Raw genomic sequence first — 21,630 nt, 5'->3', positions numbered from 1 at the left:
AACTCCCTCGACCGTGTCTCCCACATTTTGCACAACTCATCCCTCACACCCCGTCCCCACCCTTATCTGCTTTCCGGATAGACTGCTCTCTCCGTGACTCTCTTATCCGCTCCACACTCTCCTCCAGCTCCACCACACCCGGCACTTTTCCCTGCAACCGCAGAAAGTGCTCCACCTGCCCCTACACCTTCCTGCTCACCTCGATCCCAAGCCGTACATCTGCTAACGTGGTATACTGCATCCGCTGTTCCCGTTAATGGCTCCGCTACATCGGAGAAACCAAGCAGAGGCTTGGGGACAACTTTGCAGATCACCCATGCTCGGTTCACACTCAACAACTCCACCTCCCATTCTGCAAATGACATGTCCATCCTGGGCCTCTTGCAGTGCCACAACGATGCCACCTGAAGGTTGCAGGAACAGCAACTCATATTCCGCATGGAAACACTGCAGCCCAATGGTATCAATGTGGATTTCACAAGCTTCAAAATCTCCCCTTCCCCACTGCATCCCAAAACCAGCCCAGCTCGTCCCCGCCTCCCTAACCAGTTCTTCCTCTCACCTGTCCCCTCCTCCCACCTCAAACCACATCCCCATCTCATACCTACTAACCTCATCCTGACCGCTTGACCAGTCCCTCCTTCCCGACTGACCTATCCCCTCCCTACCTCCCCACCTACACTCACCTTTACTGGCTCCATCCCCGCCTCTTTGACCTGCCTGCCTCCTCTCCACCTATCTTCTCCTGCGCAGCAGCAGCTACGCACTGATGATGTCTTCTCGACTGGAGACGAAACGTTTGCAATTCATTTGCCAAACTCGGGGAACAAACCAACAGCCAACTACCTTCTCCTCTATCCATCTTCAGTCCGCCTCCCCCTCTCTCCCTATTTATTCCAGAACCCTCTCCCCATCCCCCTTTTCTGATGAAGGGTCTAGGCCCGAAACACCAGCTTTTGTGCCCCTGTGATGCTGCTTGTCCTGCTGTGTCCATCCAGCTCCACAGCTTGTTATCTCACACTCTCCAGCATCCGCAGTTCCCATTGTCTCCCCCTGATTGGTGGAAGAATAACCCCGCCCACCCGACGCACGAATGACGTGACCAAAAACAAAGCCCAGCGGGGCCGGCAGCTTCTGTGACGGAGTAAACAGAGTTTACGTTTCCGGTCTGGTAACTACTTCGAACTGGGCCCTGCCCTTGTCCTCTGATTGGTTGGAGGAGAAGCATTTCCAGTGCCTTTTCTGTCCCGCCTCTTGCTTGCTATTGGTCGTTCGATGTCAAACCGGCGTATTCTGCTATGGAGCATGCGCACAGCTCATTGTGATTGTGAGCATGCGTGGTGGGTGCGATATCCGGAATGAAACGTTCCTCCATGAGAGCCACAAGCGGTGAGTCCAGGTTAAAGGGGAGGGCAGCTTCGGTGTTGTATTCCAGCAAGAGGGCTGCATGATTGCTCAGTTTAGGTCTCAGGTCCCAAACAGGGGTTTTCTGGTGCTGCGTGTCGGTTGCAGAGAGCCTCAGGCTCCCTCCCTGAAACAGGCCTAGACTGTCCTGTGAGAGGGAAGGTCCTGTCAGCTTTTACCCTGTCAAGCCACTTCAGAATGTGATTACAGCGATGAGAGGTGTTCTCAGTAAAGCAGTACTCCAATGTGCACTCACTGGTTAGAGGTCTTTCCACTGTGTCCTGTGTTAGCCCCCTCGCTGAGTTTTTAAAAAATCATTTTAGTTTAAATCTGAGAGTTGAACGGTGACGTCTGGGCTGTGAGCAGCAGTTGTGCAAAAAAAAGTACAAAATCAATTATTGGTTCCTGAGGCCAGGCCTGGAAGTTAATTGCAGGATGTTTCTTATTCAAAAACTGTGTCAACTCTTTTGGCCATTAATAAGGTCAGCATCTGAGAACTGGTGCCAGCAAGTCTGGGAGAGAATGTGGTCAAACAGAAAGACTTTAAAACTGGGCCAAATGCACATCTTTGACGCTGAGCTGGCTGCTGGTGTGACAGAGGCTCAGAGAAAGACCACAGAGTGGAGGGAGAGAGCTGAACAGGGTGGGACCGTGTGGTTTGGATATTGGGGTTATTCTTCGCCCATCACCCCACCACAAAATCCAGCCAGTTGTTTCTCTCATTGCCACTCTTCCCCGACTTTACCCACTTCTGTACCTCCAGCCCCTATCCCAGCCCTTGCTTCCCCCAGTATCAGCAAACTTCCAAAGATATTTCTGACATACTATGTTCCTTTTCTCAGGGCATTTAACAACTTGAAAACTGGATTGAAAGGAAGAGACAGAGCAGCCACTGCAGAAGCTTCCAAAATCACTCTGCACCTTCTTGAACTGCTGCAATCTGCATAGTGAAGCAGCTCCCATGTTGCAAATTGGTAAGGAGTTATAGGATCGTCATCCAGTGGTGATAAGGCCGTGCTGTTTTTTGTGTCTGTTGTCATCATTTTGTTCTTATTCCACCTTCAACAGAATAGAAACAGGCGCAGGCCTTTGTAGCTTTTGATCCTTCTCCGCTAGTCACTTTGATCATTGTTGATCATTCTGTTCAGCCTCTTCCCACTTTAGAGCCAGACCCTTTGATCCCTTAAGCCCTGACAACTATACATATCATCATCTTCTTGGAAACATCCAGTGTTCGGCCTTAACTGCTTTCTGTGGCAGCAAATTTCACAGGGTCACAGACTATTTTTTTTTATTTCCTCATTTCAATCCTTAACAGCCTAGCCCATGCGCCTAAGCTCCGACTCCCTGGTCATTGACAACATCCTTCCTGTATTTACCTAGGATTTTATTGGTTTTTAAACACTGATTCACCCTTTATCACAACTGGCTGGTGCCTCATACCATTTTAACTTCTTTCATTTAATTACATGACCCAAGTCTCAGAAACAACAATATCACCCTTCAGCTTTGGTGAAGAATTCTATACTATTGTGGTCACTCATCCTTAAGGGCCCGTACTCAACTCGATTGTCAGTTATTCCATCCTCATTGTACAAAACCCATCTGCTTCTTCAACATGTTGATTCATAAAATTGTACCATATAGACACTAAGGATCCCTCCTGCACTGTACTGCAACAGTTGTGATTTGGGCAATTTATAAGTAGGTTGCAGTCACCTGTAATTAAAGCCATACCTTTATGCCTTATATCTCTCAATTCCACCCTAATGCCTTCCCTAATATTACTGCAGCTTGGGGTCCATATGCAGCACTAAGGTCATTTTCTGTCCATTGGTGTTTCCCAGCTGAACCCAAACAGACTCTACTTCAATGCACCCTATATCCTGGCTCACATCAGTTTCCTGTTTTAATCAGCAGCTCCTGACAAATCCTTTTCCCTCTTTCCTGCCCAATCCATCTTCCTCAGACAACCCACTGATTCCAGGTTTCAATCTTGTAAACCTCCTCTGAGCCACTTTGAATAAACGAACAGAAGACCAAAACCTGCATGTGGTATTCGAGATTTGGTCGGACCCCTTCCTTGTACAAATGAAGCTGAACATCTTTTCATTGATGATTATTTGTTGTCATAATAAGGGAGATGGCCTAGTGGCTTTCTGGATTTCAGAGAGATCTTGATCAATTGGGGCAATGGGCTGAGGAATGGGAGATTGAATTTTATTTGGATAAATGTTTGTTCTATCAAAACGCAACACTCCACAAGGGCAGGACTTGCACAATTAATGGTTGGGCTCTGGGTAGTGTTGCAGATCAGGAAAAAACCTCGGGTTTCAGGTACATCATTCTTTGAAATTTGCATCACAGGTAGACAGGGTGGTTCGGAAGGCATTTAGCGCACTTGTCTTCATTGCTCAGGAGTTGGGAAGTGATGATGGCGAGTCCTCTTCTGGAGGACTGTGTGCTGCTCTGGTCATCCTGTTGTGGGAAGAATATTGTTAAACTGGAGAGGGTTTGGAAAAACTTACCAGGATATTGCCAGGAATGGAAGGGGTGAGTTATAAAAATACGCTGAATTGGCGGGAACTTCTTTCACGGGAAGGTAAGAGGTTGAGGGATGACCTTATGTAGGTTTAATAAAATAATGAGACACACAGATAAGGAATAACAAAGGTCTTCTCTCTCAGGTGGGGGATTTCAAAACCAGGGGCATATTTTTAAAATGAGAGGAGAAAGATTTTAGAAAAGGCATGACGGGCATCTTTTCGTTTTATAGAGTGTTCAGTGTGTGGAATGAACTGCCAGAGGAAGTGATGGATGTGGGTAGTTATGATGTTTGAAAAACATTCAGATAAGGACATGAATTTGAATGGTTTAGAGTGAATATGGGCCAATTGCAGGAATTTTTTTAAATAAGGAAAACATTGCTGCTATCACTAGAAGAGATGTTTCTGAAAAATCATCCCATGAAAACATATGTTGAAATTAGAAATAAGATATAAGAAAGGAACAATCATCTGATGGGATGGTACCATATGCTTCCTAATAGTCAGAGGGAAATTGAGGAACAAATACGCAGAGAGATCTCAGATATGTGTAAGAATAAGGTTATAATAGTTGGTAATTTTCAGTTTCCAAACATTTACTGGGGCTGCCATAGTGTTAAAGGTTTAGATGGTGAGTATTTTCTGAAATGCGTTAAAGAATTTTCTCTTTATCCATAAAATCGATGTTCCTATGAAAGGAAAAGGCGTAGCAAGTGACTGAAGTGACAGTACAGGGAAACTTTGAGTCTTGTGACGGAATTACTGTCAGTTTTAAAACAATTATGGAACAGGATATGCCTTCCAGAAAAAGAAAAAGCTTTAACAGGAGTAAGGCAAATTTTAATGCTGTAAGAAAAGAACTTTCAACACTTCTGAGGAAGGATTAACAGACCCACAACATTAACTCTGATTTGTCCTTCACAGATGCTGCCAGACCTGCTAAGCTTTGCCAGCAGCTTCTGTTTTTATAATTTTCAAAAGTTGACATGAGTAGACGGCAGGTATAAGGATGTCTGATAAGTGGGGGGGCTTTCAAAAATGTGACAATTCAGAGTCATTATGTCCCTGTTAGAGTGAAAGGTAAGGCTGGTAGGATTAGAGAACAATGGGTGAAAAAAGATACTCAGGTTTTAGTCACGAATAAAAAATATATAAATTAGTAGATATAAATAAAAACTCGGCTCAAATGAATCTCTTGAAAGTGTAAACAGTGTCAGGGGCATTCTTAAACAGGAGATCAGGATGGCAAAAAGGCAACATGAAATTGCCTTGGTTGATAAGCTTAAGAATAATTCCAAGAGTTTCTGCAAGTGCATTAAGAGCAAGAGAGCACCGAGAGAGCAAGCAGGGCTCCATAAAGATAAAAGAGGTCAACTCTGTGTTTAGCATCAGGGGAGGAGAGAGATTTGAATGGAATATATTGCATCAGGTTTTACTGTTGAGAAAGAAATGGAGGGGGGACAAGTCAGGGGTAGAAATATTTTGGTTTGAAAACAGTTCACGGAGATGGGGGAGATTTTTAATGAATATTTCTCCTCAGTGTTTACTAAGCAGAGAATCATGGCTGCTAAGGAAACAAGGGAAGCAAGTGGGGATGTTTTGGACCATTGAGGTGGCGTTTGCAGCCTTAAAGCACGTTAAGGTTGATAAGTCCACTGGATCTGAAGAAGTCCATCTTTGGACACTGTGGGAGGCTGGGGAAGAAATTGCAGAGACCGTTGCAGAGATTTTTCCCTTCATCTTTTCTCATGACTGAAATTCCAGAAGACTGGAGGGTGGCTAATATTGCCCCATTGGTTAAGAAAGGTAGCAAAGACCAGCCAGGGAACTACAGGCCAGTGAACCAGTGGTAGACAAGGTATTGAAGATGATATTCAGGGAGTCCATCAACCAAAGCTGGGATATTCAAGATATGATGAGGGATAGTCAGCATGGATTTGTGCACAGGAATCATGTCTGACAAATCTGTTCAAGTTTTTTGAGGAGGTAAGCAAGAGGATTGATGAGGTTAGGGCAGCGAATGCTGTCTATATGGACTCTAGTAAGGCCCTTAACAAGGTCCCATACGGCAGCCTAGTCATGAAGGTTCGGTTGTGTGGGATCCAGGGAGAGCTAGCTCATGGGATTCGAAATTGGGTCGATGGTAGGAAGCAAAGCGTGATGGCTGAAGGTTGGTTCTCGGACTGGAGGCCTGTGGCTAATGGTGTGCCACGGGGGTCAATACTGGGATCTTTGTTATTTGTCCCGAACATAAATGATCTGGATGTGAACGTATATGGCATGATTAGTAATTTTGTATCATCTGCAAACTTAAGAGGAATCGCTGAGGTATCAAAAATTACAGGCGGATTGTGATCAGATGGGGAAGTGGGCTGAGGATTGCCAAATGAAATTCAATACAGCTAAGCGTGAGGTGTTGGCCTTTGGAAAGTTAAGCCAAGGTAGGAGTTAAACAGTGAATGGTAAGGTTCTGAGGAATATTGTGGAGCAGAGAGACCAAGAAGCACAAGTACATAGTTGGTGGAAAGCACCATCACAGGTAGACAGGGTGGTGAAGAAGGCATTTAGCATGCTGGCCTTCTTCGGTCGATGCATTGCATATAAGAGTTGGGATGTTATGTTAAAGATGTGCAGGTCATTGGTGAGGCCACACTTGCAGTGTGGTGTACAGTTTTGGTCACCCTGTTACAGGAAAGGCATAGTTAAACTGGAAAATGTGCAAAGAGGAGTTACAAGGATGTTGCTAGGAATAGTATGCAAGTTCTAAGGAGAGGTTGGCCAGGATTGGACTTCATTCCTTGGAATGGAGGAGAATGAGGGCTGACCTTACTGAGGTGAATTAAAATCATGAGGGGCATAGATAGGATGAATGCATATAGCCTTTTTCCCAGGGATTGGGAATGGAAACCTGGAGTGTATAGATTGAGAGGGGGAAGATTTCAGAAGGACGTGAGGGGCAACTTCTTCACACAGACAGTGGTGCATATTGGGAATGGGTTGCCAGAGAAAGTGGTTGAGACAGGCACAATAGAAACGTTTAAAACACATTTGGGTAGGTACATGGATGGAAAGTGTTTAGAGGTGGACATGGACCAAATGCAGGCAGTTAGAAATTGCTGAGTGGGCACCATAGTCAGCACAGACCAGTTTGGGCCGAAGGGCCTGTTTCCATTCTGTATTACACTCTGACTTTAAACCTCCAGGTCCTGCTCTAGTGCATCAAACCATGTTGTGGGAAGTTAAAGAGAAAACATGGGGCCCCTTTGCAGAAATATTTGTGTCATCTATAATTACGGGTGAGGTGCCAGATGACTGGAGAGTGACTAAAATTGTGCCTTCGTTTAAGGGATATAAGCAGAAGCCTGGGAAATACAGACCTGTGAGCCTGACTTCAGTTTTGGGTGCGTAGTTGAAGGTAATTGTGAAAGGTAGGATTTATGTATTTGGAGAGTCAAGGAATGATTAGTTCATTGAGTTTTTTGGAGAAGGAGCAAAGAAGATGATTGCGGGCGGAGTGGTTGATGTAGTTTATTTTGACAAGAGTAAAGCCTTTGACAAGGTTCCACAAGGTGGACTAAGTAGGAAGTTAGATCGTATGGGACTCGGGGGGAGCTTGTCAACTGGATACAAATATGGCTTCGTGACCGGACACAGGGACTGGTGGTGGAGGGTTGTTTATCAGACCTGAGGCCTGTTCCCAGAAGTGTTCCACAGGGATCAGTGCTCGCTCCAATTTTGTTTGACTTTATATAAAAAAGCGATTTAGATGAGAATAGTAGAGACATGGTCAGTAAGTTTGCAGATGACACCAAAATAGGCAGGATAGTGGACAGCGAAGTAGGCTGTCCAAGATTACAAGGAGATCTTGATTTATAGGGTTAAGAGGCTGATGAATGGCAGGTGGCGTTTAATTTGGATAAAGGCGAGGTATTTCATTTTGGTAAAACAAACATTATCTGTACTCGTACAATTAAAAGTAGGGCCTTGGGGTTAGTGTTGTCGAACAGAGAGACCTCAGGGTTCAGGCCCTTAATTCAGTGAGGTTGGCGTCACATGTAGAAAGGGTGGTTAAGTCGGTGTTTAGCCTGCTTGCCTTCACTGCTCAGACCTTTTGAGTACAGGAGTTAGGATGTTATGTTGAAATCGTGCAGAACATCAGTGAGGCCTCTTCAGGAGTAATGTGTCCACTTCAGATCTCCTGTTCTTCGAAGGATATCATCAACCTGGGGAGGATTCAGCAAAGATTTAGCAGGAAGTTGCCAGGAATGGAGGTTGAGAATCATGAGGAGAGGCATGATCGGTTGAGGCATTTTTCCACTGCAGTCTAAGAATGGAGGGGTGATTTATATGTTTATAAAATCATGAAGAGTACTGATAAGGTGAATGGAAGGTCCCTTTTCATTTGGGATGGTGATTTCAGGACTAGCGGGGCTGGAGAAAGCCAGCTGAAATGTTCACTCTCCATGTCTGAATCTTGACGGTTCTTATTGCCAGACTATTTGACGTAGGGCCAAAGAGGTGGAGGTTAGGTGATGCTTCTCGTGGCTGGGTTAACTTTCTACTCTGGGTGGCTTCATGCTACACTTACAATCTATAGGTTGCCAGTACTGGAGGGTATGAGTTATGAGGAGAGACTGGGACTTCACTGGAAAATAGGAGGTTGAGCAGTGACTTTCGAGAGGTTTATAAAATCGTGAGGGGTATAATGTGAACAGCAAGGGTCTTCTCCCTTGGATAGGGGAGTTCAAAACTAGAGGGTATTTTTTAAAGGGAGAGGAGAAAGATTTAAAGGGCAGGAAGGGGGAGCTGTTTCAAACAGAGGGTCGTTTCTATGTGGAATGAACTGCCAAAGGAAGTGAAAGATGCAGGTATACTTCCAATATTTAAAAGACATTTGTACAGGTACGTGAATAGGAAAGGCTGAGAGGGATATGGACCCAACTCAAGCAAGTGGGACTCGTTCAGTTTGGGAAGCCTGGTCGACATGGACAAGTTGTAACGAAGGAGGCTAAAGAACTCAGAAATAAATTTTTGATATTTTGAAAGTAGTTCATATTAGATGAGATGAAGTGCAAAATGTCTCAGAAAATATAAAGGTGGATAAATCTCCAGTACCTGATCTAGTGTATTCCAGGACATTGTGGGAAGTAAGGGAGGAAATTGCAGAAATATTCGTATCATCTATAAATATGGGTGGGTGTGAGATGACTGGAGAGTGGCTGATATTATCCCTTTGTTTTAGAAGGGATGTGGGAGAAGCCTGAGAACTATAAACCTTAGCCTAACACTGGAAAACAGGGACAGAGTTAGAGTAGGTATGGATTTAAGAAAGGGAAATCATGTTGGACAAAACTGCCGGAATGTTTCAAGAATGCGCCATTTAGAGTTGAAAAGGCAGTGGATGTTGCTTATGTTGGCTTTGAGAAGGCATTCAAAAAGTATTCAACAGAAGAGATTAGCACGTCAATTTAAAGCATGAGAGATTGGGTATTCACAGGGATACAGAACTGTTTGGCACACAGAAACAGTCAGAATAAACAGTCACTTCTTGTATACCAACCAGTGACCAGTGTGTAACTGTGGCCCATGGTGGATCCCAGGTATTCATACAATCAATTAGTTATTTAAATGAGGAATGTGTCTCAGTTTGAGATTATCCAGTTGGATTACAAAACTAGGAACACACAATTCACTGACAGTAAGGATACAGGTGTAGCAGGGGGTGAAGAAGGCAAATGGTATTTTGACCTGCAGAGTTAGAGCATTTGAGTACTGGAGCAGGGATGTCTTACTGAAATTGTACAGGATCTTAATGAGACCACACCTGGGATGCTATGTGTAAATTTGGAATTTTTATCTGAGGAAGGAACTTCTGGCTATGGAGGCTGTTCACAACAGTTGATCAAACTGATTCCTGGGATGGCAAGACTTACATATAAGGATAGGATGGATTGGTTAGGATGACATTCACTGGAGTTTAGAAGAACAAGGAAAGATTTCACAGAAACCAATAAAATTCTAGGTAAATACAGGAAGGATGTTGTCAATGACCAGGGAGTCGGAGCTTAGGGGCATGGACTAGGCTGTTAAAGGATTGAAATGAGGAAACAAAAAAAAAATACGGGGACTGGTGACCCTGTGAAATTTGCTGCCACAGAAAGCAGTTAAGGCCGAACGCTGGATGTTTCCAAGAAGATGATGATATGTGTAGTTGTTGGGGCTTAAGGGATCAAAGGGTCTGGCTCTAAAGTGGGAAGAGGCTGAGTAGAATGATCAGTCGTGAGCAAAGTGACTAGCGGAGAAGGATCGAAAGCTACAATGGCCTGCACCTGTTCCTATTTTCTATGTTTCTATTCTGTTGAAGGTGGAATAAGAACAAAATGATGACAACAGACACAAAAAACAGCACGGCCTTATCACCACTGGATGACGATCCTATAACTCCTTATCAATTTGCAACATGGGAGCTGCTTCACTATGCAGATTGCAGCAGTTCAAGAAGGTGCAGAGTGATTTTGGAAGCTTCTGCAGTGGCTGCTCTGTCTCTCATTTTCAATCCAGTTTTCAAGTTGTTGAATGCCCTGAGAAAAGGAACATAGTATGTCAGAAATATCTTTGGAAGTTTGCTGATACTCGGGGAAGCGAGGGGTGGGATAGGGGCTGGAGGTACAGAAGTGGGTAGTGTTGGGGAAGAGTGACAATGAGAGAAACAACTGGCTGGATTTTGTGGTGGGGTGATGGGCGAAGAATAACCCCAATATCCAAACCGCACGGTCCCACCCTGTTCAGCGCTCTCCCTCCACTCTGTGGTCTTTCTCTGAGCCTCTGTCACACCAGCAGCCAGCTCAGCGTCAAAGATGTGCATTTGGCCCAGTTTTAAAGTCCTTCTGTTTGACCACATGCTCTCCCAAACTTGCTGGCACCAGTTCTCAGACGCTGACCTTATTAATGGCCAAAAGAGTTGACACAGTTTTTGAATAAGGAACAACCTGCAATTAACTTCCAGGCCTGGCCTCAGAAACCAATAATTGATTTTGTATTTTTTTTTAGCAGAACTGCTGCTCACAGTCCAGACGTCACCGTTCAACTCTCAGATTCAAGCCAAAAATTATTTTTAAAAACTCAGCGAGGGGGCTAACACAGGACACAGTGGAAAGACCAGTGAGTGCACATTGCAGTTCTGCTTTACTGAGAACACCTCTCATTGCTGTAATCACATTCTGAAGTGGCTTGACAGGGTAAAAGCTGACAGGACTTTCCCTCTCACAGGACAGTCTAGGCCTGTTTCAGGGAGGAAGCCTGAGGCTCTCTGCAACCTACACGCGCACCAGAAGACCCCTGTTTGAGACCTGAGACCTAAACTGAGCAATCACGCAGCCCTCTTACTGGAATACAGCACCGAAGCTGCCCGCCCCTTTAACCTGTACTCACCGCTTGTGGCTCTCATGGAGGAACGTTTCATTCCGGATATCCCTCCCAGTACGCATGCTCCATAGCTGAATCCGCCGGTTTGACATCGAACGACCAATAGCAAGCAAGAGGCGGGACAGAAAAGGCACCGGAAATGCTTCTCCAACCAATCAGAGGACAAGGGCGGGGCCCATTTCGAAGTAGGATCACCGGACCCGAAACGTCAACTGTGTTTACTCCGTCAGAAGGGGGAGGCGGACTGAAGATAGAGAGAGGAGAAGGTAGTTGGCTGTTGGTTTGTTCGCCGAGTTTGGCAAAAGAATTGCAAACGTTTCGTCTCCAGTCGAGAAGTCATCATCAGTGCGTAGCTGCTACTGCGGAGAAGAAGATACGTGGGGAGGAGGCAGGGATGGAGCCTGTTAAGGTGAGTGTAGGTGGGGGGGCAGGTAGGGGATAGGTCAGTCGGGAAGGATGGACTGGTCAAGCGGTCAGGATGAGGTTAGTAGTTAAGAAATGGGGGTGTAGCTTGAGGTGGGAGGAGGGGACGGGTGAGTGGAAGAACAGGTTAGGGAGGTGGGGACAAGCTGGTCTGGTTTTGGGATGCAGTGGGGAAGGGGAGATTTTGAAGCTTGTGAAATCCACATTGATACCATTGAGCTGCAGGGTTCCCAAGCAGAATATGAGTTGCTGTTCCTGCAACCTTCAGGGGGCCCACGATGGACATGTCATTTGCAGAATGGGAGGTGAAGTTGTTGAGTGTGAACCGAGCATGGGTGATCTGCAAAGCTGTCCCCAACCCTCCGCTTGGTTTCTCCGATGTAGCAGAGCCACAACGGGAACAGCGGATGCAGTCTACCACATTAGCAGATGTGCAGCCTGGGATCGAGGTGAGGGGGGGGCAGCTGGAGCACGTTCTGCAGTTCCAGGGAAAAGTGCCGCGTGTGGTGGGGCTCGAGGAGCGTGTGGAACAGACAAGAGAGTCACAGAGAGAGTAGTCCATCCGGAAAGCAGATAAGGGTGGGGACGGGGTGTGAGGGATGAGTTGTGCAAAATGTGGGAGACACGGTTGAGGGAGTTTTTGACCACTGAGTGGGGGGAGGTTGCGGTCCTTGAAAAACGAGGACATCTGAGATGCACAGGGGGTGGAATTCCTCATCCTGGGAGCAGATGCGGCGGAATTGGGAAGAGGGGATGGCATTTTTGTAGGAAGGTGGGTGGGAGGATGTGTATCCCAGGTAGCTGTGGGAGCCAGTGGACTTCAAATCGATATTGGTTTCTGGGTGCGTGCCGGAGATGGAGACAGAGAGATTCAGGAAGGAGGGAGAGGCATTAGAGATGGTCCAGGTGAACTTAAACGTGGGATGGAAGGTGTCAGTGAAGTATATGAACTGTTTGAGCTCCTCGTGGATGCATGAGGTGGCGTCGATATAGTCATCTTTGTAATGGAGGAAGAGGTAGAGTTTAGGGCCTTTGTAAGTATGGAAGAGAGATTGTTCCACATAACCTGCAAAGAGGCAGGCACAGCTTGGGTCCTTGCAGGTACCCATGGCCACCCCCTTTGTCTGTAGGTAGTGGGAGGAATTGAAAGAGAAGTTGTTGAGGGTGAGGATGAGTTTGGCAAGGCGGATGAGGGTGTCAGCGGAGGGTCACTGGTTGGGTCTGCGGGATAGAAAGAAGCGGATGGCCGTTCGGCCATCTGTATGGGGAATGCGGGTGTATAGGGACTGGATGTCCATGGTAAAGATGAGGTGTTGGGGATTGGGGAATTGTAAGTTTTGTAGGAGACGGAGAGCGTGGGTGGTGTCACAGACGTAGGTAGGGAGTTCCTCGGCTAAGGGTGATAAAATGAATTCCAGTTAGATGGAGATACGTTCGGTGGGGCAGGAGCAGGCAGAGATAATGGGTCGAGCAGGGCAGGCAGGTTTGTGGATTTTGGGAAGGAGATAGAAGCGGCCGTTGCAGGGTTGGGGAATGATGAGGTTGGAGGCTGTGGGTGGGAGGTCACCTGAGGTGATGAGGTTGTGGATGGTTTGGGCGATGATGGTTTGGTGGTTGGGCGTGGGGTCATGATTAAGGGGTCAGTAGGAGGTGGTGTTGGAGAGTTGGCGTGTAAGTTCAGCGATGTAGAGGTCAGTGTGCCATACTACAACTTCGCCTCCCTTGTCCATGGGTTTTATGGTGAGGTTGGTATTGGAGCAGAGGGCTGCACGTTCTGCAGGGAAGAGGTTGGAGTGAGTGTGAGGGATGGAGAGGTTGAGGCGTTTGATGTCACGATGGCAGTTGGCGATGAAGAGGTCGAGGGAGGGTAGGGGACCTTGGGATGGTGCCCAGGAGGAGGGGGTGCATTGGAGGTGAATGAAGGGATCAGCAGAGGGAGGGTTAGGCTCACGGTTAGAGAAGTAAGCATGGAGGCAGTGGCAGCGGAAAAACTACTCAATGTCCAAGCGTGACCTAATTGATTGATGTGTGGGTGGAGGGGGACAAGGGTGAGCCCTTTACTGGGGACTGATCGTTTGCCCTAAGTACGGGGGAGGTCTGTGGGGATGGTGAAGACTCGACAGGGCTCAGTGTTTCTGTCTCCTCTGGAGCTGCTGCCTGTGAGTGGAGTGACGTTGGAGATGGTTGTGTGTGGAGTTGCGTCGGCAGTGGGCAGAGTTGCATTGGCATGGGCGGAGTTGCATCGGTGGTGGGTGGAGCACCGTTTGCGTTGGTGGTGGGAGGAGCGGCGTAGGAGGAGGCGGCAGCAGCAGTGACGGTAGGAGTATCCTCAGTGTCTGTGGTGTTGGATTCGGAAATGGCGGCGGTGGCATTCGCTGTCCCGGAAACCGTGTATCCGACGGCGGAGGATGTGACGTCATCCCTGGTTGCTCTGAGAGTGGCCACATGGCCAATGTTGGCGGGCACATTGTGGGGGAGTTCCTGGGCAGGGTTGGGGTTTTGGGAGATGTAGGTTGCCCGTTTTGGATGGTAGGCACCAGTAAGTTCACTGTACTTATGGTTTTTTGTGCCCACTAAAGCTGAGTAGAATTGTGAGTTCAGGTTCTGGATGCCACAAAGAATAAAAAACAGGAGAGTTCCTTTGCATGTCTGAGAGAGGGAGGCTGTGAGCTGAGTTGGGCTGGATTGCAGTGCATGGAGTTGCCGTCACATTGCTGCGAGTGTGTGTTTCAGGAGTCGTAGGGAGAAACACTTCTGAAGAGTCTTAATGTTCTGGATGTAGACATTGTCACGTTTGGGGCCAAATTGGGAAGGCTTGAATGTGGACTGTAGTCCATCGGGGATGATCTGGTTCCGTAGGCATGTACTAAGAAAGGTGATGTGGCTGGAGTACCTGGTTTGCTGCAGGACATGGTCGAGCAGTTTCAAGGCTGAAGAGGGCAGTTTTTGGACACTTTTCCAGGGTAATGGTGAGACTGTATTAGTCTGTGTGCATGATGAAATCCAAAGCCATCCAGAGATGATTGACTGAAGTGATTCCTTTGAGAAGTATTTATCTTCAGAGGAAATCATGACCAGACTGTCCCTGGATTTATTGAACTTTCGGCGAATGAAACATGATCTTGTTTAAATGCAAAATATTCCGAGCAGTCTTTTCAAGTTGAATGCTGAAACGTTATTTCTATTTGTGCAAGAGATTACCACCAGTGGATGGACTATAAACTGGAGAATATCTCAGTTAGACAATGGTGACTGATTTCTTTTACCCTTTCAAAGGATTGTGTGCTTATGGAAGTCTTTCCAGAGAGAGATGGAGGATAAATCATTGAATATTCTTAAGGGAGAGGCAGACAGATTCTTGACTAAGAATAACATACCAATGTTATAAGGGGTGGAGAGGAACGTTTATTTGAGGCCACATCATTCAAGAGCTCACCGCATGGCGGACTTGGTTTGATTTTTCTAATCACTTACTCCTGATCCAAGTTTTCACATGGCCACGAAGGCTCTGCCTTTCAGAACGATGGGTAGAACTTCCAAATACGGTTTTTAAACGACACTATGAAAATGCTCAGGAAAGCTTCATGGTTTTTCAGAAAGATCAGAGACATAGAACAAAGCTAAAATCTCAATAAAACTGCTTTAGTAAACAGATTGGGCTGAATATATGTCTTTAATAGTATAGATTACTTTTATTTGTACTGTTGAGATGACTTTTGTTGGCAAGACCAGCATTTATTGCCTCTGTCTAATTTCCATTCAGAATATGATGGTGAAACCCAGGGACACTAACATATGTTTCATGGAGATGTTCAGGATTCTGAAGAAGTGTCAGTGAATGGACAATGATATAGATTCAAGCCAGGATGCTGTGTGGTCTTGGAGATTGTAATCCTCATCACTTGATGCTCACAACATATGGAAATTGTGATCAGAGATAATGGGAACTGCAGATGCTGGAGAATCCAAGATAACAAAGTGTGAAGCTGGATGAACACATCAGGCCAAACAGCATCTCAGGAGCACAAAAGCTGACATGTTATGGAAATTGTGAGACTGCTTTTTCTGTTTTCAAAAATTAAGGTGAGAGAGCCATTCAGCATAAAAACAGGACCTTCAGCTCAACATGTCTATTCCAATCAAAAAAACAAAACTACATTAATCACACTTACCTTGAAGTCGACACCCACCAGGCATGGCATTTTGAGTGCTCCTCCAGCTGCTTCAAAAAATGCTGCGTTATCTTTAATTATCTGTGATGTGAGCTGTGATTTGTCTTTTTCTTTCACATTATGCATGAACTGCATTTTGCAAATATATCCCACAGCATCAAAGACAGCAATTAGCTCTATAGATCAATATTTTTTTCTGGTAAATCAGACTTTCTTTTTAATTTGTTTGGGATTTTAGTGTAGCTGGACCGGCGTTATTTGACCTTGAAAACTTGCAGCTCGAAGTTCACCAAATGGGAAATGTAGTGGACACTGAAAAAGGTTACTTCAGAATACAATGGGATCTTGATCATATGGGACAATGGACCAAGGAATGGTAGGTAGCTTTAATTTGAATGAATCTGAGGTGTTGCATTTTGGAAATCAAATTAGGGCAGAATTTGTACTCTCAATGGTAAGGCCCTGGGGAGTATTGCTGAGCAATGAGTCCTGGTGTGCAGGTGCTTGGTTCCTTGAAAGTGGATTCAGAGATAGATAGGATAGTAAAGAAAGCATTTAACATAGAACATGGAATATTACAGTGCAGTACAGGCCCTTCGGCCCTCGTTGTTGAGCTGAAATGTGAAACAATCTGAAGTCCATCTAAACTACACTATTCCATTATCATCCACATGTTTATCCAATGACCATTTAAATGCCCTTAAAGTTGGGAGTCTACTCCTGTTGCATTTGGTACAACTTGCCTTTCTTGGCCAGTGCATTGCGTGTAGTTGTTGGGAGGTCCTGTTGCGGCTGTACACTGGTTAGGCCACTTTTGGAATATTGCATGCAATTCTCGTCTCCCTGCTATCGGAAGGATGTTGTGAAACTTGAAAAGGTTCAGAAAAGATTTATAAGAATGTTGCCAGGGTTGGAAAGTTTGAGCTGCAGGGAGAAACTGAATAGGCTTTTGCCTGGAGATTCGGAGGCTGAGGGGTGACGTTACTGAGATTTATAAAATCAGGAGGAGAATAGATAGGGTATCTAGACAAGGTGTTTTCAGCGGGGTGGGGGAGTCCAAAATTAGAGAGTGCATGTTTAAGGTGAGCTGGAAAAGATTTAGAAGGAACATGAGGGGTAACTTTTTCTCACAGAGGGAGGTGAGTGTTTGGAATGAGCTGCAAGTGGAAGTAATGGAGTTTGGTACAATTACAACGTTTGAAAAGATGGATATATGATTAGGAAATGTTTAGAAGGATACACGTCAAAAGTTAGCAAATGGGACAAGATTTATTGGGGATATGTAATTGGTATGGATGAAGTGAGCTGACGCCTCTTTCCATTCTTCACAACTTTCTGACTCTATGATTTGATGAATTTCTGATGAATAGTTACACACAGGATATTTGTCACTGGAAGTTGATTGTCTCATTGAATATCAAGGTGGTGCTTTTGGATTTCCTCCTGTTGGAGATAACTCCTGCCGGACAACGTTGAAGAACTATTCTTGTTAGCCATTCATCATCTAAACCTGAATGGTGCCACATTTTGGATTAACGACATAGACTTTTGCACGAACTGAGGACTGTGAAACGGTGCTGAGGAATCGGTTTCAGTACAGTTGGATCAGTAATATTTTAGCCCCCTGTCAATATGGCCTGATTGTTTGTGAGCATTCACAATCCTGGTTCAAACAGAAACATTCTCTTTGGAAATGCATATTCGAGTGGCACAAACATGGAACCAGATCATGGAAACAGCATTGGAGGGGAGTGGGGATTAAGAACTGGCAGGAAAACAAATACATTCTCAAAGTGTGTACATGGGAAGAAGGAGTTTATTCTTCTTTTGAGGAATGACACCATAACAGCTAAAATACTTTATTCTAATGAAGAGAAAGCTGTATCCATTTTATTGGTTTTGTTAAAATAATGGCGATAAACAGCTGGAATAATCTTGCACTGACCATGTGAAAAATCCTGGATGTTTTCAGAGACAGCTGGGCTGTCCAACGCTGAGTAAGTGCTCATACTGTGTGAGTGATGCTATTTTGAAAAACTTTCTGAACACAGTTGATGGAACAGACAAACAAGTGCCATTGGCTCGTACTTTGGAATATATCAGACCTTTCATGGCTGCTCCCGCATAGAATCATTTAATTGAGAAAAGGCCCATTGAGACTGCACCACCAGGTGCTGATCCAAATGCTTTGAAAGTTTGGGATGTTACCTGCCTCAATCACCCTCCTAAGCAGTGCATTCCAACATCAGTTGAAGTGAGATCAGAGTAACTTACCATGCCAACCATGTTACTTCACTCATTGTGGCATCAAGGACCCTGAACAAAAATGTGATCAATGTAAATTGGAGACAATCCTGCACTGGTAATGTCCTCGACTGGACAATGGGAAAATCAATCTCTGAAAGTTGTCATTCAAGCCACTTGTCATCCTGGATAGGCACTAAATTGCTGTTCCTTGACTGTAATGTATTGAAAAAAAAATCCTGGAATCCCTAACAAACAGCTCTGTGTGCACGGCTGCAGCATTTGGATTGGAAGTGTTTCAGGAAGGTAGCTTGCTGTTACTTTCTCCAGAGCTATTGGTGACGACAAATAAACTCAGCCTTTGCTAGTGCCTGTTAAAACCCATGGTTGAGTGTGTCCTATTAAAAATATCAAGGTTTGTTATGTTTTCAAAGTTGAGCCCAAAGTCTCAGAAAGGAAAGACTTTTCTGTTTGAGTGTAACCCCAGCGACATCAGGAGCATGGTATGACATTGAGTTCAGGATCCTCATCGTTTCCAATAAGAAGACTGATTGTGCGATATCAGTGCCACTGAGTTCAAACTTTTCATGGCAATTTATCTCAATGTAACATGCCATCGATACTTGGGAACATTATTAAAGAAACTTTGCAATGTCTCCTTTAATGACCTTTCACAAATACTTGAAGGTCAACTCAAATGGCGGCTTCACTGTTCTGATTCAGATCAGACAAATTGTGACAGTCCAAAAGAAAGAAAAGAAATGCTGGAATAAAAATTATCATGTCTAGCAGCATCTGCAATATGACTTTTTCAGAACAGATTCATAACAGACCAGATCTGTTAACTCAAAATCTGTCTCCAGATGTTGCCTCATATATTGCATTTCTCCACTAACTTCTCTTTCAGGTTTCCTGAATCTCCGGAATGTTGCTTTTCTTGATGATAGGTCCAGATGTTGAACTTGGTTATATTTGGACAATATCGTCCATCCCTGATTCTGAGAGAGCCATTGGACTGGCTACAGGTGTATTACACCAGTGTCTGTTTCTTTATTAAAAACATTCTGTGAATGTCGTCCTCAATGCAGCAATTTCAGGAAATCGATTTTGATTGAAAATAAATTTCCAAGGCAGCTGCACTTCATGAGATAACAGAAATAGATTATTCATGACGGCACAATCCGTGCCCTTCACTGAAAGTGTTTCCCCTCAGGCTCTGAAAACTTTTCATACAAATCTCAGAATAATTACAGCAAAGATGGAGGTCACTCAGCCCATCATCTCTGCACCAGCTGGGGGTGAACTATATCTCTACTATAATTATCCTGTAAAATCCCGATACACCTAACATTTTGAAGTCCCAAAATGTCAGCTTTTCTGCTCCTAAGATGCTGCTTGGCCTGTTGTGTTCATCCAGCTCGAAACCTTGTTATTTTGAAATCTTTGTCGGCTTTTATTTCTGAATATCCTGTGCGTATATGAACAATTTTATCATTCTGCATACACCATGATTAAACAGTGTTTACAAAAAATATAGTTTCCTATTACATTTAAAATTATCATGGTGTGTTCAGATTGTTGTTTGGCATTCCATCTCTCAAATATAATCTGTTTTCTTGCTCTGCATTACATTTCATTCCATCTGTCAGAATAAGTGCTAGCTAAATACTGGTGACATTGCGATATCACTGTCCTCCTCTCCAGTCTCTACAGCCACTGCCCCCATTCCTCTCTGTCTCCGAACCAATGTCACATTCATTCTGTCCCTGGCTCTTTAGTCCATGGGCTTTAATGAACAGCATCATTGTACACACCACATTTGATTTTAGTTTTGGTCAATTGAATCAAGAAATGTAAATGTTACTGCTTTGAAGCACATAAACTGCAATGAAGAACTTTGTATCTTCAACAATACAATGTTGTTTTATTACAGCAGTGAAAAATCCACACTTTCTCTGCAAGGCCAACCCAATTTTGCTCAGCATTTTTTTTGTACAATCAGCACAGTAATGACATTTTTTTTGTGGGCAGGTAGTGTATTGATGCAGGTGGTTACAGCATTGCACGTGGACAGCAAGGCAGAGCCACTTAACCTGCAAAATGAAAACATCCATCATTCTCCCTCACCACTACATCTTTAGAGCAATTGGTGATGGAATATACGACAAATAGCCAATGATGTTAACATCCGATCCAGCCCAGTTTCAATTGTGAACCAAAGGTTCACTGAAGGTGTATTGAAAGGGGTTAACTGGAACTATTTGTTCAGTGACTATGATTGATGTCAGTCTCTATGGATTCTAACTGCGTCACAGGAAGCTTTCCCTCTCCTATAACTAAGGCGCTCTATTCAATGACTTATCCCATAGTATAAGCGGGAGCATCAGCGACAGCACTAACAGGGATCGGCAGCTGCAGAGAGAGGGGGTGGAGAGATCAGAATCTGAGGACAATAGACTGGAATGTTACAACAATGGATCAGAATCTGAGAACAATAGACTGGAATGTTACAACAATGGATCAGAATCTGAGAACAATAGACTGGAATGTTACAACAATGGATCAGAATCTGAGAGCAATAGACTGGAATGTTACAACAATGGATCAGAATCTGAGAGCAATAGATTGGAATGTTACAACAATGGATCAGAATCTGAGAACAATAGACTGGAATGTTACAACAATGGGCAGGGGTTTATCCTCGGGTCTTTATTATCTTACCGCATCTTGGTCAACTTTACCACTTCGAATACTAGGTGTACTGATGATTATTCAGGCTGGTTACTATCCCATTCTCGCTGTTGTTGGTGTTCCTGGTAAGCCTTTCTATCTCTGTCCTGTCACTACTGCTGAAAGGCATATACAACTTTGTTGCCGTTTCTGTTACCTGTATTTGGAAAAGCTGCCAACAACTATCTTCAGTTTCAATTAAAACCTCGCTTTATTGTCCATGAATTTTCGACTCATCCTTCACAAGCATCTGAGAACAAGGCTTGTTCACAACATTGAGGGCGTTTTTTGATTTATGTTTTACTATTGTATCCATCAACAAATTTGTCAAACACCAGCTCCATAATATCTGCACTCTCCCCCTCTGCCTCTGCGCTGTGGCTGGATAAAACGTTATCTATGCCTTGGTAAAATTAAGACTTTATGGTTCCAGCTGTCTTCTGACCAGTCTTCCAAGTTACAAATAATTTGATCACACCCTTGTTCTTGTTTTCAAAGTAACTAGCGATAGGGACACCATGTTAGAGTAGTTAAATCACTCAGCAGGTAATGCAGAGACACTGGTTATTACATGATAGATACTGTTTCAAATCCTACCACAATTGGTGGTAGGACTTTCATTCTAATGATAAGAATTGTAACCAAGGCCAAATTCACTAATAGCAACCATAAAACCAGCAGCAATT

The 21,630-nt window shown here is 44.6% G+C and overlaps 1 protein-coding gene and 1 long non-coding RNA gene across 4 annotated transcripts in view; both read left to right on the top strand.

Moving 5' to 3' along the window:
• Window positions 1-21,630, top strand: part of LOC132210203 (uncharacterized) — a 77,355-nt gene that overhangs the window by 16,720 nt on the left and 39,005 nt on the right. The window lies entirely within an intron of this gene.
• LOC132210188 (uncharacterized) lies at window positions 1,321-20,747 on the top strand. Of its 3 annotated transcripts, XR_009446438.1 has the most exons (6): window positions 1,321-1,389; window positions 2,247-2,378; window positions 11,001-11,111; window positions 11,220-11,784; window positions 15,562-16,346; window positions 17,393-20,747. It is a non-coding gene; the product is annotated as an uncharacterized LOC132210188 (long non-coding RNA). The 3 variants fall into 3 exon arrangements; XR_009446437.1 differs by having other exon boundaries at window positions 11,004-11,111; window positions 15,562-20,747; XR_009446436.1 differs by having other exon boundaries at window positions 15,562-20,747.

The sequence above is a fragment of the Stegostoma tigrinum genome, chromosome 11, assembly GCF_030684315.1.
Source record: "Stegostoma tigrinum isolate sSteTig4 chromosome 11, sSteTig4.hap1, whole genome shotgun sequence".
In the NCBI taxonomy this organism is placed as follows: domain Eukaryota; kingdom Metazoa; phylum Chordata; class Chondrichthyes; order Orectolobiformes; family Stegostomatidae; genus Stegostoma; species Stegostoma tigrinum.
This window is presented reverse-complemented; position numbering and strand designations above follow the sequence as displayed.